This window comes from Coregonus lavaretus (assembly GCF_964263955.1).
Source record: "Coregonus lavaretus genome assembly, chromosome: 4".
Classification (NCBI taxonomy): domain Eukaryota; kingdom Metazoa; phylum Chordata; class Actinopteri; order Salmoniformes; family Salmonidae; genus Coregonus; species Coregonus lavaretus.
In genome coordinates this window covers 44,394,579-44,400,578 of record NC_139991.1, presented here as the reverse complement: position 1 = coordinate 44,400,578, position 6,000 = coordinate 44,394,579, and positions in this window count along the sequence as shown.

The following is a 6,000-nucleotide window of genomic DNA, read 5'->3' as shown; positions in this document are numbered from 1 at the left end:
GCCTCACCAGGACAGGTCTATTGAAGCAGGAGCCTGTAGGAAATGGGCGCGTTCCCCTCCCCAGGTGTTGCTGACGCCTGCTAGATCTTGCAACGCCTAGATAGGTATTTTACGTATCAGCAAACCACATCATATGTTATAGCAATCTGCCAGTCAATGACGTGGTACGCAACCATTGGTTGATGCATGCAACATCGGAGCAGGGGAACGTGACCAATATCTACCCAGACACTCAGACCAAGTAGCAGCGAGGAGGAACAATGAATCTCTGCACAGACAGCATCATCTCCTCCCATGTACCTTACCCATCTTTATTTACATCAAAGTAATTGTCATTCCAGTAGAATTGACTCTGAGCAGAATTCAAATGAACCACATTTTCTCTCTCTCTCGCTCTCTCTCTCTCTCGGAGAAGATTCATTTTGTCTGTTGGAAGAGGACTGAATTGCCTTTTTGTGGCAAACAAACAAAACACCCTATCATGGTTTGAGTTCTAAAGCTATACAATAAAAAAATATTCTCAGTGTTATCCTGGAAACCCAGTGGCCAGTTATGATTGAATGCTTGAGGCATTCAGTATTGAAAGAAGTGGTTTATAATCATTTTGGCTTCTGGCCCCTGCTGAATGTTGAATGTCCATTTTCCACATATACCTTCAGGGCTTTCTTGTATCTCTCATGAAAATGTCTCACCTCTTATTCAAAAGTGACCACTTTATTGTTTATTTACATAATAACAGCATGATTTTTATTTTGATCATTCTATTTAAAGTCATCAATTTGATATAACAGCCCAATATCTAAATTCAATTCATAGCATGGTTACACATAATTAAATGATGTAGTTTTATCATAATAAAATCGCACACACTTTGGATAAACTAACTCAGCCAGCAAATGTGTAAAGGTTGCCCCCTACCGCTTCATTCTGTAGCTAGAGGACTCCTGATATCTCCAGGAGTGATAAGTATCATTTTTGTCTTTATCTGTTGTTGTCTAGTACAGTCTTTTTGCTAGATGGGGCCATCTACTTTAAGTGCTGCCTGTCTTCTCATTAGCCTACTTGGTGTGTGAACTGCTGACTGCTCATAACTTGCAGATGATTGTTGACACAACAACCAGGATTACGGGGCAGGGCAATATGTGACTGTTGTTGTTTTGGTAATCAGTGGCTGTATTGGAGGGGGAGTGGTTTCTCCTCTCCTAGGCAAGTAGTACTGGGAAGTGTGCTCTAAACCTTTGCAAGGCAATTAGGAATTAGTATTAGTACTTCAGTCTCTTCTGTTTTCTCAGCGGCAGCTGTAAGCAGCGGTCTCGTCGCAAAACTAAGACCGTCACCGAAACAAAGACGGTTCTGCAGAGTTATTCGAGGATGGAAAGAGAGGAAGGCTCCACACCACTCTCTCACTTTAGTATCTTACCTAGTTATTTTCAGATCTCATTTTGCTCTTTTGTAGCTTTGGCAACTATGTGTGTGTTTTCTATACCTGTTCGCTCCTCTCCCTGTAGGCTTTACATACGCTCCCCACCCCTTGGCTGCAATCCTTCTAATTTAGTGTACCCTGCGCGCACAACCCATGTGGAATTCCTGGTATCTGGCAGCATTTGGAACTGCCGATCTGTGGGCAAGAACGACGAGTTCATCTCAGCCTATTCTGCTCTTCAGTCCCTTTACTTTTTGGCCCTGACGGAGACATGGATCACCCCAGAGAACACTGCTACTCCAGCTGCTCTCTCTTCATCTGAATATGTTTTCTCTCATAGTCCAAGAGCATCTGGTCGCCACGGTGTTAGCACAGGGCTACTCAGTGGAGATTTTCAATTTTCTCCCTCTCTCACCTGTCCATTTCTTAATTTGAATTCCATGCCGTCACTGTCACTTGTCCACTCAAGCTTAACATTGTTGTCATCTATCGCCCACCAGGTATCTTTAGAGTTCCTCAATAAGCTTGACACCTTGATAAGCTCATTTCCTGACGATGGCTCACCGTTCTTTGTACTTGGCGACTTCAACCTCCTGACATCTGCCTTCGATTAATTTCTTTCCAACTCTCTCTTTCCCCTCGTTGCCTCTTTTGACCTCACCCTTTCCCAGTCCTCTCCCACTCACAAGGCAGGCAATACGCTTGACCTCATCTTTACTAGAGCCTGTTCGCCTACTATTCTCACTGTAACCCCACTCCAGGTCTCTGATCACTACTTTGTTTCCTTTTCTGTCTCCCTTTCCTCCAACCCTAGCCACTCACCCCCTACCCAGATGGTCAAGCTCCGTCGCAATCTTCGCTCTCTATCTCCCACTACTCTCTCCTCTTCTATCCTATCATCTCTCCCTTCTGCTAAATCCTTCTCCCTCCTGTCTCCTGATTATGCCTCTTCGACCCTACACTCCTCCCTTTCTGCATCCTATGACTCGCACTGTCCCCCCTTTCCTCCCGGCCGGCTCGGCCCTCCCCTCCTGCTCCGAAAATGGAGGAAAACTAAACTTCCGGAAGACCTATCATTCTCTTCCTCTGTATCTACTGCTAAAGCCACTTTCTAAAGTTCAAGCTCCTGCCTCTAACCCTAGGAAACTATTTTCTACCTTCTCCTCCTTTCTCAATCCTCCACCCCCTCCTCCCTCTCTGCGGATGACTTTGTCAACCACTTTGAAAAGAAGGTTGACGACATCCGCTCCTCATTCACTCAGCCTATTGAGTCCACTGGTCCCGCTCACACAGAACTTCCCTATGCCTTGACCTCTTTCTCCCCTCTCTCTCCAGATGAAATCCTGCGACTAGTGAGGTCTGGCCGCCCAACAACCTGCACGACTCCATCCCCTCCTCCCTTCTCCAGACCATCTCTGGAGACCTTCTCCCATTCCTTACTTCCCTCATCAACTCATCCTTGACCACTGACTTCAAAATGGCCTGAGTCGCTCCCCTCCTCAAGAAACCAACACTTGACTCCTTTGACTTGAAAAACTACAGACCGGTATCCCTTCTTTCTTTTCTTTCTGAGTATGCTGTCTCTGACCAACTCTCTCGCTATCTCACTCACATCTTTTTTACCCTAACCAGTCATGCTTCAAGACGGGTTACTCAACTGAGACTGCTCTTCTGTGTCACGGAGGCTCTCTGCACTGCCAAAGCTGACTCTCTCTCCTCTGTTCTCATCCTCCTAGATCCATCTGCTGCCTTCAACACCATGAACCACCAGAATCCTCCTTTCCACCCTCTCAGGGATTGCATCCTACCTGGCAGGCCGCTCCTCCCAGGTGATGTGGAGAGGATCTGTGTCTGCACCATGTACTCTCACTACTGGTGTCTCCCAGGGCTCGGTTCTAGGCCCTCTCCTTTTCTCTCTATACACCAAGTCACTCGGATCCATCATATTCTCACATGGTCTATGCAGATGACACTCAACTACTTTTATCCTTCCTGCCTTCTGACACCCAGGTGGCGACACGCATCTCTACATGCCTGGCAGATATCTCAACTTGGATGTCGGCCCACCACCTCAAGCTCAACCTCGACAAGACTGAGCTGCTCTTCCTGCCCGCTCCAAGACCTCTCCATCATGGTTGACAACTCCATGGTCTCCCCCTCCCAGAGTGCAAAGAACCTTGGCATGACCCTGGACAATATCCTGTCGTTCTCTGCAAACATCAAAGCAGTGGCTCGCTCCTGCAGGTTCATGCACTAGTGAAACTTATCCAGAATGCTGCAGCCCGCCTGGTTCTCCCATGTCACCCCGCTCCTCCGCAAACTCCACTGGCTTCCAGTCGAAGCACGCATCCACTACAAGACCATGGTACTTGCCTATGGAACAGCAAGAGGCACTGCCCCTCCCTACCTTCAGGCTATGCTCAAACCCTACACCCCAACCTGAGCACTCCGTTCTGCCACCTCTGGTATCCTGGCCGTCAAACCTCTATGGGTCAGCGCCCTCCCAGCCCAGTCCAAGCTCTTCTCTGTCCTTGAACCACAATGGTTGAACCAGCTTTCCCCTGAAGCTAAGACAGCAGAGTCCCTGCCCATCTTCTAAAAACATCTGAAACCCTACCTCTTCAAAGAGTATCTTAAATAATTCCCACAGTACAGCTCCTCATCCACCCAGAGGTGGCGCCTCTTGAGCAGGCTCAGCCCACAGTCCCTACAGGTGTAACACTGCTGGTGTCTGTGACGCCTCTCTCTGGTCCTGACGAGTAGAGTACTGCAGAGAGGAACTCCATTACCATCACAGTCAATGGCACAGAGGATCAAACATTAACCCAGCTGCATGGATCTCAGAATGGTATACATTACAGTATGTACAGTGCATTCAGAAAGTATTCAAACCGCTATACTTTTCCCACATTTGTTACGTTACAGCCTTATTCTAAAATTGATTAAATAAAAAAATGTCCTCAATCTACACTCACTAAACGATAGTGACAAAGCAAAAACAGGTTTATAGAAATGTTTGCAAATGTATGAAAAATAAAAAAACTGAAATACCGTAAAAAATAAGTATTCAGACCTTTTGCTATGAGAATCGAAATTGAGCTCAGCTGCATCCTGTTTCCATTGATCATCCTTGAGATGATTCTGCCACTTGATTGGAGTCCACCTGTGGTCAATCCAATTAATTGGACATTGATTTTGAAAGGCACACACCTGTCTAGATAAGGTCCCACAGTTGACAGTGCATGTCAGAGCAAAAACCAAGCCAGGAGGTCGAATTGTCCGTAGAGCTCCGAGACAGGTTTGTGTCGAGGCAGAGATCTGCGGAAAGGTACCAAAATAAGTCTGCAGCATTGAAGGTCCCCAAGAACACAGTGGCCTCAATCATTCTTAAATGAAAGAAGTTTGGAAGCGCCAATACTCTTCCAAGAGCTGGCAGCCCGGCCAAACTGAGCAATCGTGGGAGAAGGGCCTTGGTCAGGGAGGTGACCAAGAACCCGATGGTCACTCTGACAGAGCTCCAGAGTTTCTCTGTGGAGATGGGAGAACCTTCCAGAAGGACAACCATCTTTGCAGCACTCCACCAATCAGGCCTTTACGGTAGAGTGGCCAGACGGAAGCCACTCCTCGGTAAAAGGCACATAACATCCCGCTTGGAGTTTGCCAAATGGCACCTCAAGACTCTCAGACCATGAGAAACAAGATTCTCTGGTCTGATGAAACCAAGATTGAACTCTTTGGCCTGAATACCAAGCGTCACATCTACGGTGAAGCATGGTGGTGGCAGCATCATGCTATGGGGATGTTTTTCAGCGGGAGGGACTGGGAGACTAGTCAGGATCGAGGGAAAGATGAACGGAGCAAAGTACAGAAAGATCCTTGATGAAAACCTGCTCCAGAGTGCTCAGGACCTCAGACTGGGGCGAAGGTTCACCTTCCAACAGGACAACGACCCTAAGCACACAGCCAAGACAACGCAGGAGTGGCTTCGGGACAAGTCTCTGAATGTCCTTGAGTGGCCCAGCCAGAGCCCGGACTTAAACCCGATCGAATATCTCTGGAGAGACCTGAAAATAGCTGTGAAGCGACGCTCCCCATCCAGCCTGACAGAGCTTGAGAGGATCTGCAGAGAAGAATGGGAGAAACTCCCCTAATACAGGTGTGCCAAGCCTGTAACGTCATACCCAAGAAGACTTGAGGCTGTAATCGCTGCCAATGGTGCTTCAACAAAGTACTGAGTATAGGGTCTGAATACTTATGTAAATGTAATATTTCCATTATTTATTTTGTATACATTTCTAAAAACTTCTGAAAATCTGTTTTTGCTTTGTCATTATGGGGTATTGTGTGTAGATTGATGAGGGAAAGAAAACGATTTAATCCATTTTAGAATAAAGCTGTAACGTAACAAAATGTGGAAAAAGTCAAGGGGTCTGAATTCTTTCTGAATGCACTAAGTTTGTACTTTGGACAGTTTGTTAGCTGACTATTTACTCCGTGTGAAGGCTTTACTAGAAAAGTTCAAAAAAGGTATTTCAAAATACTTGTGACACAATAATTGGCATAAATAAAAAATAAAT